We start from the raw sequence: 14,500 nt of genomic DNA, 5'->3' as shown, positions 1-14,500 counted from the left end.
AATTCCAAAAATGTCATGCCCACCCATATCTCTTCCACCACACACTCCACTCTGCCACTTGTAGGTTACTGATTTATTTTTTTCTGCTTTATCCTTCCTGTTTATATGCATGTTTTATTTTCCCTTCCTTCTTACATAAAAGGTAACACTATATATATGCAGTCTTTTGTGCTATCCTTTTTGTGTCAGATTTCCTGGAAATCAATCCATATCTGTTTATAAAAAAGCTGCACATACTCTATTATGTGTATGTACCATAGTTTATTCAAACTCCTATGATTAGTCATTTATATAGTTTCTAATATTCTTGGAATTATAAATGCTGCAATGAATAATCCTAGCAAATTATTTCAATATGTGTCAAGAATTGGATTCCTGATTAAACTAATTCCTACCTATGAAAATTTTTATCTTTATTCTAGTGTGTAATTGGGTGTGTAGGTACTGCAGAGGAATATTTAATGACATGAGCAAACATTCATTAAATATTAAGAAACAAAAATCATATTATGAAATAGGAGATATAATAAGATGCATATTATATAAAAACTCAAAGCAATACATGTATGCACAAAAAATAACTATCATGAGATTGTAGGGGATTTCAATATTCCTCTCCATACTCTTGTCTCAAGTTTAATGTAATCCTTAAGTATTATGTTTAAATACAAAAATAAAAACAAAAAATTGTATTTGCAAACAAGGAGGAGTTCTATTTTTGGCAGTAAAACTGACTTAGATAACATAACACAGCACTTTTGCTGAAAACAACAACAAATGATGAACTTTTTTAAAGAATCTTTTTTGTTTTGAATATATTGCTAGGTTGACACAGAATAGTCAGAAGGCTAAAACAAAGTGAAAATGGAAATCCAGAGAGGTAAGCAAACACTCAAATGTCTTTCATTCTGGGGATATGCCAAATCCCATGAATTGAGCTTTAGTTTTCACAGCCATGTACAGGGCTGGCACTGGTGTGGTGAAAATGGCTTGTGAAAACTAACTATACATATCTTTTTCCAAATTCATGTTCAATGACTTCACGTTGGTAGCTTGAAATCAGCCATAATATAAAATTGGAAAATATTACAAATCAGGACTCCCCCCCCCCTAGAAAGCCACTTTTAAAGTATTTATGAGCCAACTACAGAGCCCAAGGTTTATGAGAGAAATCCTAGGTATATGGAAGATAGGGGGTCTGTGAAGATCCCCACATCAAGCTGGGACTCTACTGAGTTGCACACTTAGTGTAAGAGTGAAACAGAAGTATGCCTATCCCAGAGAAAGAATCAGTGAGGAAATATGCCTGTTTCAAACTTCATGCTGGGTAGAGTAAAAATATCTTCCCTGAAAATTTAACCATAAGCCCACCCTTGTAAAAGTTTATGGGTCTAGAACTCATGCTACCTGTGCAGCCCACAAAACTTTAAGTGTAAAATGTATTTGAGTCTGTTCCCAGGTTGACGGAACCCCAGACTTTTGGCAGATTCCCATGCAAATCCTCTCTTTGGAAACGTATCTTCATCTCAACCTTGAAATTACCACAAATAATGAATATGAGCTCATACACACAAAATAAGGAAGCCTGATTAGGAGCCAGCAGAAACAACAGATAACAACATCAGAACTGCAAATGCTTTAACTATTAGGCTATGTACAAAAGAGAAAATAATTCTAACATATTTAAAGAAAAGAAAGGATTATAAATAGGAGAAATGAGTGAGAGTTTATCAAATTGATGAAACAAGAAGCAGATTTCAAAGAAATGAAAATGAAAAATAAAGTAATGGATAGTAAAACTCAATGGATAGGCAAAACAGAATGTTAGTGCTAAAGACACAATTAGAAACACCAGAAAAAAGATCTGAGGAAATTATTCAGAACACAGCAAAGAAGACAAAGATAGGGAAAATATGTAAGAGGTTATGAGATGTGGTACAATGATGCAGGTTACATATATGGTTAAGCTATTATAAAATTCAAGATAATGGTTTCCTTTGGGAGAGAGACAAGGGATCATGCGGGTCACATAGATTCAAAGATATTGGTAATGTTCTGTTTCTTAAGATGGGTGGTGGGTACACACTTTTTAAATTTTTAAGTAACGTTTTATTTGGGAATAACTTTAGAGTTACAGAAAAACTGCAAATATAATAGAGTTCCCATACGCCCTTCATCCAGTTTTCCCTAATGTTAACATTTTATATTACTGTAATACATTTGTTCAAACTAAGAAGCCAACTTTGATGTATTACTATTACCAAGTAGTAATACAGATTTAATTCAAATTTTACAGTTTGTACACTAACGTCCTTTTTAGTCCTGGTTCCAATCCATGAAACCACTCTGTACTTAGTTGTCACCTCTCTTTAGTCTTCTCTTGTCAGTGACAAGTTCTTAGTCTTTCCCTATTTTTTATAACCTTCACAGTTCTGAGAAGTATTCTTTAGGTGTTTTGTAGGATTCCATCAGTTTGAATTTGTCTCATGTTTTCCTCATGATTAGACTGAGGTTATGGGCTTGGTGGAAGAATGTAAGATACTACAAGTTCATTTTCCCCTATTCCAGTCCTAGAATCAGTCACTTCCTCCAAGGAAACCTGAATCCTTTTATTGGAGAATGGTATTTTCAAACCCAGATCTGGGTGCTGGGTATAGTTGTTGCTAATGAAGTACCACTGCTTCTAAGCCTTCTCAGTTAACAAAGTCAGGAAATATACGCATGTATACTAACACTGGTTTATGCATGTATCTGTAATTATTTCTGCATCTACCCATTTATAGATATTAAAACATGAGTTCATACTATTATCTCCAACTCTAATCCAGGACCACAGGGTTTATTCTAGCCGCCCCACCTTGCTTATTGGTAACATCCATGGTAGTGAAAAACCTGAATCCCACCACCCATCATCTAGGTATTTCTCCAAGCCCAGCATATATGCAAAGTGGGTTCAAAATTATTACCTCATACTCCTCTAAGAAATCTACCAACTAGAATACAGTGTTTCTATAGTGTTCTTTTGTATTTAACTTCACATTTTCCATCAAGACACCATTTTCCAAAGTTACTCAGGTCAGCTGCTTGTTTCCTCGCCCCTTCAGTGAGGTAATGTCATACATTTGTAACACAGGTTGATTCATTTGTCAAAGTTACCCTAACCATAGGATTCCCAATCTTTAAAAAAAAAAAATGTATAAAGTTAACTCTTTGTGATGTGCAGTTCCATGGGCTTTTTAACAAATGTATAGAATCACGTACCCACCACTACAGCACCATATAGCACAGTTCTATCACCCCCAAAACTGACCTGTGTGTCTCCTTTGTAGCCTATGATTTTCCTTCCCCATCATTTGTAATTTAAATATCTCAATGATTAAAAATCAGACTGTGAAAATTAAGACTCATGATTCTTCACAGAATAAAACCTAAAATTGTGAGGAGAGTCACCACTTGTAAGTTATTAGCGTTGGGAGCTTATAATCTAACCATTTAGAGATTTAGACTGGAGAAAAGACACCTGAGTTCTTTAATTAGCTTTTCCATGGTGTTATTCTAAAACATGTGTCACTATGAGATCAACTACACTGTTGTTCATGGTTGGGAGTTAGGTTCTAGTCCCAGGCACCTTTTTTATGCATTTATCAAATATTCTACAAGGAAGGAACCTGAAACATACAGATGTTTAGGATTGAACTGTTAATGGTTTACCAGAGATACTAAAAAAAACCCACAACTATAGTGTAGGGACCATAAACTAGAAAACTATCCTACAGACTATTCAATTTGGTGTATCAATTATGTGACTATTTGATATTAATAAATTTGCTAACAGCTGGCCAGTATCATAGATCTGAACCATTCAATTTCAGAAGGATAGCCTCCTCAAGTAGATTGACATATAAGGGAAAAAAACCCAAAAATCTCTAGCTCGCTTATTTGCATTCTCTCTCTCTAAAACACACACACACAAAACCCATGAGGGATGGAAGTTTCCATTTCATTTATATTTAAGCAGTGTGTTAAGTCAGTACAGATTTCACATACAATTTGAGAACCATGTCCCCAAAGGCAGTGTCACCAGGAGAGGTAGTTAACTACATAGGTCTAACCAGCACATCTACTTGCTGGCAGTATAATCATCAGGGAAGGACTTTAAGTTTAGCTTTCTCCCCCTGGTGGCAGTGTCTGCGATGATAACGTTTTAAATAATATTTGGATAGTATCTTCATGTTTAATGTTTATGGCTGCTTAAAGTCAATTACAGGTAGGCAATTTTGGGATAGAAATGGATCTAAACGAAATAGATGCAGATCTCAAAACTCTTCGAAAGGAAGCACTTATCTCCTATAGTTCCTCTTTTTTTCCAAAATGCAATTACAACCATTACATCATTGTAAATTACATGCTGGGGGTTATCTCAGTAGGTATCTGCCAAAGGTAAAACTTACAGGAGGTCTTCAATGTAATAATGATGTTTTATCATTTTAATTACAAACTCTTTAAAATACTCCCTAAAGTGTACCGATTGCGGTGGTCTAAATTAACAGTATCTTAGTAGCCCAAGGGTAGTAAAAATAGATTGAACTACTAAAATTCATCATACTTATAGCAGCTGTCTTCCTGTCTCTAGGAAGCTAAGTATTTAACAAAGCAGACAGCTTGGCATTGGCATCTGATTAGCAGTGTGTGTATTGTCAGATAGAATGTGCTTTGCTCTTTTGTTCCAGGGTTTGATTAGAAATCTGGAGAGCAGTGGCATCATGTAACTTTATTCTTAAGGCTTCTGAAAGGTAAATCAACTGTGATGCTTCTTCTGGTATTGTACATGAAAGACTGATCAATGCTTTTTGGTAATATGCTTTATGAAACTCTAGAAAATTTAAGTAAAGCAACTTTTTTTTTTAAATAAACACACCAAAGATTTATTCAAACAGGCAGATCTTGAAATCATTTTAGTTAAATATTTTATATATTAAAAGCAGTTTTACAATAGAGTGATTTGAAGCATACTGAGTCCTAAAATTAAAATACTGTTGGTGGGGAGGAAGAATGATCATTTTAGAGCACATAAATACAAGATTCTATTCCTAAAAATATCAAGATTCTAAATGAAGATTCAGAAAAAAATTTAAAACGCATATGAACATCTTACTGGAAAAATAACACTTTCTTATAAGGATAATACTGTTTTGATGCAGATGCTCAAATATTAAACTGTAAAAGGGTGACTCTCATTACCTTCTCCTCATAAATTTCTTTTGAAATTTTATTACAAACGATTGTGCTTATTGGCAGAGTTCAAAATCAGTAGAGTCCATGCAAACAATCTACTTCAATGAGAAGTACATTCTTTTACTCTATCAAATCCATCGGAGGTAATCAGACTGGATGTTTTATTCAACAGGACTGAAGAAAATTGTTCTACAATAGGTTAATTCAAAATGGCAGCATAGAAAATGCATCTGTCAGTGGGGATCAAATTACAGGGCAAGCTCCTCTCAATGCTTAGAAAAACAAGTCTGCAGTTCTACAGATTATGTGCCTGTGTGTGTTTAAAGGGGTGGGAAAGGAGCTAAATATCTGAGCTAACCTCCAATTAAAGTCAATCATAAAAACAGCCAATTTAATGAGTGCGGATTTCTTTGGGTAATTATAACACCAACCACTTTTTTCTCTTTTAAATCTGTAATTCTGCCTTCTTGTTATTGCTTGCTTTGTCATTAATCGCCTCAGGACCTTGATTTCCTAGCAACAGACTGCCACCAAACATTTGGCTCCTGTTCAACATTTTCTTTGTGAAAAATGGCACTGCTGTTGCCGCCTGGGCTGCTGCAGCTAGACTGGCTGTGTAAGTGCTCTAATAATGTATTCCACTGAAAAAAAAAAAATCACATGATATGGGGTGCAATGACTGAGCTCAGTTAATTACTGAGCTGGGAAGTTTATCTACAATCTAAAAGCTGTATTGAGGAGAAGGGGGATATAAGGATTAAAAAGGTGCTCCTTCCATTATCAATAATTTGCAGGTGAGAATTTACAAAGAAATATTTTATTCTTGAGTTGGTAGGTTTCTGTTAAAAGTTTATTTCGGAAAGGGTACAAAAGGCCGATGTCCCTCAAATGTTGCTTGAAAAATTCTTTCTCTACAAAATAGCCCCAAACACACAAAAGAATCACAGAACAGTTTGCTGCAATTTTAAAAAGCAAATTAACCTATGTATCTGTCAGCTGTTTCTTTTCTACTTAAGGCAAAAAGCATGTGTATATGTAAATATACTATGAGATGACAGAACGAGGTTTCATTCACAGTATGAACACTAGACACGATTAAAATAGAATAGTTTAAAACATTGTGTTTTGATATATTATACACCTAAGTAACTATTTTATAATCCATGATAAGAGAAGAAATATGCTTACCATTATTTTTGAAATTATTTGATTAGGACTGAGAGAAATCAGATCTCGTAATTGGAAAGCCAGTGATAAGGCAGATTTTTTGCCATTTTTCACTTGGTAGATTTATCAAGATTCTCCATGCCTTACAAATACTAACACCTCCAGTAATGATAGTTATGGAAATTAACATGGCATGTCAGATATGGTTCGCTGACACCTTACTTTAGTTCCCAGAAATGTGGCTTTATAAGACTGGCATGTTTCAGGATTGCTGTCAGAATATGATAATTTAATATACCCAAGAGTACACTAAGTATTATAGAAGCATCTGTGAAACTAATAAGTCAGTGGACATTCCAATTCTTACCAATGACTACATTCTATACAAAAAACTTCCCAAAAAATACTGTCCCAGTTCAGCTCATCTGAGATAGTAAAAAATGCTATAGTCTACCTGAAAACATTACAGTGACCATCGTGACAGACAGAAATAAAAATGACTTTAGGGAATATTCACAAAGAAGCACTAGCATTAAAATGTCCTTGGTTACATTCAGGTAGTGAAAATATACAGATATTTTTAAAAGGGAGTAAATGAATTAAAAATATTTGTATGATTTTATAGAATTCTGCTTTTCTATCACTGGCAGTGAACTACATCATTTTACCATTGAGTCTGATTCCCTACTTTATTATATTTTTACAAAAAACAATTCTTGAGTGACACAAGAAGATAAGTATATAGTCACGATCAGAAAACTTTTAGAAATCCAGAATGGACATTTTCTAATATGGATCATTTTAACTTACTATTTTCTATAACAGGAGTTCTTGACCTGGGCTCCATGAGTTTAAAAAAGTCTTCTGAAATCTATGAACTTCCAAAACTTATACAAATATTTTATGAGTAAATAAATTCTTCAGAAATAGTTTAAAGCTCAGAAAAGATGAAAATCCACTACACTAAACATATCAATCTACCTGAGAAATGCTAGTTGACATTCTTTTTTTTTCCTTTCTCAGTTTTATTAGATAGAATTATTAGTTTGACTGCACATATACATATATTGCATGTAAATACATAAATACAATACACTGAACAAAATGTTTTTAGTTTACATTAATGTACGGATCATTGTTTCTAAAAAAACAGGTTAGAGCTTTAGCTTTTTTAATTTACATAGTTATCAAAGGAATAAAGCCACTAGTCGACATTCCTAAGTATAATAATATTTTAAAGATTCAATTTAGTTTATTATAGTTGTCAAATTAAATACTGACCTACAGGAAGCTACATATCTATAAAATAATTTTTTTTTTGTAGAATGAATCATGGAACATACAGTGCTCTTTTATTTTGTATATGTGCATCTTTCTGGAAAAGACTGAACCAAAATATTTTTGGTGGGTTATGGTACATTTTACATTTTATTTGATTGTGACAGTTTCTGTCATGCACCTTATACTTAACAATACTAATACAAAGTGGTCTTAGATTGTTTATAGAATGCAGAAAGAAACAATACTTTGAAAAATGAATACATGAAATGACTAGTCAGGACAGCAGAGTTAAACAGGGGCGGGAAGTTGGGCAAAATTTATGTTTGGGTTGAGGGTATTACAGGGGAAGAGGGGAGAGAGAAAAGTATTCAAGGGTTTATAAAAAATTAAAGAAAAACGTGCCAGAAATCTGTACAGAGGACAAGAAGAATGCAATTTGGAAAAGCAGCGCTCTATTTTCAGAATATCTTCAGCTATTTAGGATTTGCTAATGTTCCTAATTATATCAGGACAACGTCAATGAAAAAATAAATATGAGTATGTCCTAGAAGTCTGGAGAGTTCCCTACATCTTCCAGAAGCTACTTCCAAGTGACAGGGAGAAAACACGATGGACACAAGGGGTTAGAGTCAAAGGAGACCTGTTATACAGCTGAGAAACCTGTACTGGTCTGAAATTGGGTAACAGCAAATATGGATTTATATATGAGCTTGCCTTCCTGAATAAATATTGGAGAGGAAGAAAACTGTTTTCTCATTTTTTTTATTCCATTTTACTAAATATAATTTTAAAAACTTTATCTGCTACATGTCATCCACCCAAAGCAGAAAAAAAATTAATTAACATTTTAAAGAATTGACCCCCAAATGTGGTAACAATATATCTAGAACAAACAAATGAGAACGAAAGCTTAAGAGACCCTCTTCAGAGTACCTGCAAAAGACTTATTATGACTTACTTCCAGTACATATGTCAAAGAAGAAAGACATGAATTCATTATTTGTCAAATTAGGAACAATTATATCATCTGTAGCCATAATACCTGAATATCACTGAAACCATTATGAAACATGGATACACATTTGAATCCAGGGACCATAGGAGAGTAACTGTTAATGGGTACAAAGTTTCTTTTTGTGGTGATGTGAATGTTCTAACTCTGTAAATGTACTAACAGTCACTGAACAGTCACTTTAAACGGGTGAACTTTATGGTATATAAACATTTCAAAGCTGCTATAAAGAGATTAAATCCAATTTTATTTACCTAGAATAACAGAGACAACAGAACACATGGGTTAAATCATATTAAGCTATAAAGATTCTATAATGTATATAGTAAAATATGTTGGAAAACAGATACACTTCTGCAGATGCTAGACTATTTATGTCCAGTTTACATACAATTTCAAAGATGTGACAACTAGCACATAAAAATGTATACTGTCATCATAATGTTTATAAATTTTCCCTCTCAATCATGTTTATTAAAGAGATTTAGTAAACATTTTCTCAAGCAATTGCTGATTGGTCTGAAATATATAAATAAAGTAAACTGAAGTGGAAATGTTTCAGTAGATGGTTTGTTAATTCATTTGGGGCTCTCTATAAGGGCCTACAGTCTTAACAACTAATTGCTATACATATGTTTATTTTCTTGCCTTGTAAGGCAATTAGCACATAGCATGGTTTCCAACCTCACATAAAATTCCAAGACTTCATTATAATGCCAGAAGTCCAAAAGACAAAAACTTTCACTCTTTATCTTTAGAGCCTGAAGCGCCTTAACGAATACTATCTTACTACTTACTTTTACTTACAAAGTAAGTATTCTGTTTACCTAAAAATTACCTTACTTTAATATTCCGTAGATTTTCCCACTCCTAGTAAAGAGTTTTATTTTTGATAGCTGCTAAAAATAAGACTTTAAGAAAACCATAGGAAGACAGGAGTAAACTTACCAACTAGGAGAAAATGTTTATCTATAAAAATCACAAAGTATTCATCTAAAAAATGATATTGTTAGAATTTACCATGCCAGAAAAAAAAATTCCAGAAAATTGAAAATTAGTACAAATAAGTTTCTAAAACTCACATTCTTGTTTGAAAATTTTTCTAGCAGAAATCAAAAATTGTAATGAGGAAGAAGTAAGAACAGTAATCATTTGTGTAACTCACGGAACATCAATAACATACGGGAAATGTTTAAAAGTTCAAAATTGAACTCAAGAAGCAACACAATTAACAGTCTTTTTCTCTCTCTCATATTTATCCAAGTTAAAGAAAGACGTCTTTACCACACAGTTTTGAGCTTTACTTGAAGGGCTGTCAAATTGGCACACAAAATTCTAAACTCCTGCATGACAAAGATTCACATACACAGTAGTCCCCTTATCTGTTGGGAATATGTTCCAAGAACCCCAACATTTACCTGAAACTGCTGATCGTGTCAAACCCTGCATATTCTGTTTTTCCAGCATCACTATTCTTGCGCTTTGGGGCCAATATTAAGTAAAATAAAGTTTACTGGAACACATGCACTGTGATACTGCAAGAAATGATCTGATAACCCAAGATGGCTACAAGGTGACTACAGAGTCAAAGGAGCCCTGTTACACAGCTGAGAAACCTGCGCTGGTCTGAAATTGCGTAATAGCAAATACGGATTTATATATGAACTTGCCTTCCTGAGTAAGTGCTGGAAAGGCAGAAAAGTGTTTTCCCAGGAAGTGTATACAGCGTGGACCCGTGGACAAAGGATGGAGTAGGACAGCACAGAATTTCATCACGCTACTCAGCATGGAGCACAATCTAAAATTTATAAATTGTCTGTCTCTGGAATTTTCCACTTAACATTTTTAGGCTAAAGTTGACCACAGGTAACTGAAAGCAAAAAAAGCAAAACTATGAATAAGAGGAGGACTACTATAGTAAATGTCAGGAATTATAGAACTATACACAAACATGAAGTGATCCAGATAGGAGGAAAAAAAACGTATATTTCTTATTTTATTTTTTTGAACTTATAAATGCAATAGTTAAGGTCACCTATAGGACATTTTCAAATAAAGGCTTAAAATTTCATAGTTAATCCCTAATGAAATCAATGAAGCTGTCCAGAATAGTATAGTCAAAACCTGAAGTAAAAAATGCAGGAACAAAGCCAAAAGATGACTTTGATTTGACTAATATAATGGGAGTTCCAATACATAAGCACTCAAAAACTGTATTTACAACAATGATAAAACGAAAAGTTCAGCCATCCCAATTCCTTAACTAATAATCTCAGAAAAGTATTAAAAGATTAATAAAATCTAAGAAGTGCCTGAATTCATTCATATCTAAATGTTCTATAAAGAACTGTGACCTATTAAATCAATTACTCACAAAAGAACTCAAATTTTTAAAAAATCCATTTGTTTATGTATTTTGCCAACTTACATTCATTATAACAGCACAGCTTTCAGAAGATATTAAAAAGGTTTTTTTCTATAGTCTAATAAAGTTTAAGGCAATGAATTTAAGTAATTGTCCATAAGTGAGCAAAACTTTTCTAACTTCATCTATCCAGATTAGGGGGGGTATAAATCTCATACATATATATCAAATTAATAGTTATCTTTGATTTCCTTTATATTACTCTAATTTCTACTAGGTTATCTAAACAAGACAAATACACTCATTTTCATTAGAACCTTTCTCAAAACTTTTCACAACAGAGCTAAGAACACCAGATGACACATACTAAATTTTGAACATAATCAAAATGATCTTTTAAAACTTCTAATCATGTTTTACTGTAAGCATCTTTTTTTAGTAAATGTTACTAAAAGAAAAACAAATTATAAAAATTATACTATTTCATTATACACTCATTCTAATTTGTTATTCAATGTCCATGGAAAAGATTTTTAATATGTAAAATTTAATATATAGGACCTTGTACACTAGATTTCTTATAATTTTCCACAGCACTTCATTTTAATAACTTTAGTTATTGCTTTCAGATTACTGACAAAGATATTTAATTGTAAGTGAGTCTATAGCACAGTTCTACTAAGATAAATTCTTACTCATGGAGTCATTGAGAATTTTAGTAGAAAACCCAAACAGCACAAAGTGAGAGACGTAAAACCCAAATACTTACTGATTACTACTTGTCCTTTATCCACAAAACCTCCTATTTCTTACCAAGTGTGAACTCCATTCCTTTCCTCCAAGGTTGCACACTTATCTAAAGCATGTTTTCTCCACTCACCCAAAATCATACCACCCTTTATTTGAGGCAAAAGTTATTAGTAACACTTAAAACCTTACCTTCACAAAAAAATATATTCCCCAAAATGGTAACATTCTAGGCTGAAAAGAGATAACAGTGGTCCCATATTCTCAAGCACTTATTGACAAACTATGATTCATTATTCTTTCATTTATAGTGCTTAATCTTCGACCAGTAAAAAAGAACACACATTGGCTAACTTAGTTAATGCAAAATAAGTCACTCGGCACTAGAAGCTTTTGTAAAACCTATTTCTTAAATATCTATTTGATCTCTAAAGGTTAAAATTTTCCCTATAATAAGCCTAAACTTGCAAGGTTATTAGTGTTTTACAATGTACTTCAAAATTAGAAACTTTTTCCTCATTAAAAATAGTGTTCAGAAATAATGCATAGATTTCTGTGTAAAAGCCCACTGTACTCACAATGAAGTCCAAAACACTATAAAGGATCCACTGAAAAGATTAGATAAAGTGAAAGCTAGAGAATTTTATAGAATCTAGAACAATAATTTAGGGAGCTTCTGAGGTTGAATCAACCTAAGACTGTTCAAAAAAAAACCAGACTGTTCAAACTCAAAGAAATAGTCAGGAAATCTTGCAAAAAAAAAAAAAAAAAAAAAAGTCATTTAAAAAAGGGAAAACAACACCAATCAGGGGATTTCCACTTCCAACCAACATGGATTAATGTGAAATGGATTTACACTCCTATCTTGAACAACTATAAAAGTGGACAAAACACATGAAACAATTTAGAGAAATTGGACAATAATCAAAGAAGGGACGAAATAAAGTGATCCCTATAATTATTCAAAATATTATCTCCCCCTAGAGAGAATTTCCAGGCTGTAGTGCAAGCAGAAAGAACCTAAACAGAGTCCAGTATCCTCCATTTGGGGAAGCCATGGTAATTAGCACATACAAGGGCAAAATACTGGATAGGTGAGAGCTATTGGAAGAAAGAGGGACAAAATGAGAACTCTGGAGATCAGTAGGGCTTTCCCATCTAGTCTTTAGCACATATGCATGAGGAAACAACCCAATGCCAAGGTGAGAACCAGAAAAAACACATGACAAAATTTGCAGACAAGATAGTAAAACAGGCATTATACTATAGTCCATAATTTAGAGATGACAGATGGCAACATAAGTATGTGAAGTAGGCATGTCAGGAATGAAAAAGGCCCAAATCAAACTTCTAGAGATGAAACCTATAATGTCTTGAGATCAAAAAAACAGTGAATGGGATTAATGGAAGATTAGATGTTGTAACAAAAATGATAAGTAAACTTCAAGACATAGCAATGCTAATTACACAAATGAAGGACAGATAGAAAAAAAATTGAAGAGATCATTGAGCTATACAGGACAACTTCAAGTGGCTCAATATTTATTAGAATCTACAAAAGTGAATAGGGTTAGGGAGAGAAATTTTATTTACAGAAAAATGTCCAAACTCAGCAAACCTCAATCTTAAGAAACATCAAGAAACCTATACCAAGGTACATCATAATAAAATTGCTTCAAAACAGTGATAAAGAGAAATCTTAAAAGCAGCTAAAAAGAAAAAAAGATAAGAAGGAACAATGACAACAGATTTCCTTTCAAGACACAATGGTAAGGCAGAAGAACCAGGGATTGTATTTATCCTTCAGTCTGAAACAACAACAAAAACAAACAAACAAAACCAGAAACAATGCATGAAACAATGGTTTTTAAGAAGTGGACGTCAATGATGAGAAATAGAGATTTTTCAGAGGTGGGAAACAATCTAGGTGAGCCGTAAGATGAATCAGCCTACTGCCTTGAGAGAGTTCTCACCATAAAGGACAAGAGGCAGGAACTGGAGCAGAGCCTGAGTTGAGGTGATAGAGCTGGGAGTCTACGAAGATCAGAGTAGCTATCAGTTCAGAGGCCAGAATACCAGAGAAAAGAATGCTTTACAGAGAACACTGGAAATCTGCAGTGGGTTAGTTACCCTTGAACATTCACCAGATCAGAGCCTAGAAAAGAATGATCTAAAAGTATTAGAAGGAAAAGGATAAGAGGGAATAATACTTAAGGCGCACACACAATTGCCCCTGTTTAAGAACCACTACCATTGAACGAGCACTATTCTGGACTCACCTAACAAAAAATAACAGTAAGACCCCAAAGGATTAAACCTACCCCAAGTAACGTTACTGCATCCCAAAATAAACCTCAAGAAGATTAATAGTAATACAAAAGTATTCTACATCTAAAAAGGTGAAATTCACAATGCTTGATAGTCAATAATTACTAGGCTTACAATGAGGCAGGAAAACACAACCCTTAATCAGGAGGATAATTAACTACTCAAAATCACCCGGGATTGACACAGTGTTAAAAATAACAAAGAAAGACATTTAAACAGTTCTTTCAACTGTATTTTATATGTCCAAAAGTTAAAATGAGATAAAGAAGAGGTCAAAGAACCAAATCAATCTTATTTAGATATGAAAACAACAAATGAGATGAAAAAAGAAAAAACCCACTGGATGGGATTAACGACAATTCAGC

General features: G+C 33.4%; 1 protein-coding gene and 1 long non-coding RNA gene across 4 annotated transcripts in view; both read right to left on the bottom strand.

Annotated features, from left to right (window-relative positions):
- Positions 1–14,500, bottom strand: part of ADK (adenosine kinase) — a 413,194-nt gene that overhangs the window by 191,541 nt on the left and 207,153 nt on the right. The window lies entirely within an intron of this gene.
- On the bottom strand, positions 7,713–9,574 carry LOC116667201. The gene is made up of 2 exons (XR_004324015.1): positions 9,534–9,574; positions 7,713–9,480 (listed from the first exon to the last, which is right to left on the bottom strand). It is a non-coding gene; the product is annotated as an uncharacterized LOC116667201 (long non-coding RNA).

This window comes from Camelus ferus, chromosome 11 (genome assembly GCF_009834535.1).
Source record: "Camelus ferus isolate YT-003-E chromosome 11, BCGSAC_Cfer_1.0, whole genome shotgun sequence".
NCBI classification, from domain to species: domain Eukaryota; kingdom Metazoa; phylum Chordata; class Mammalia; order Artiodactyla; family Camelidae; genus Camelus; species Camelus ferus.
This window is presented reverse-complemented; position numbering and strand designations above follow the sequence as displayed.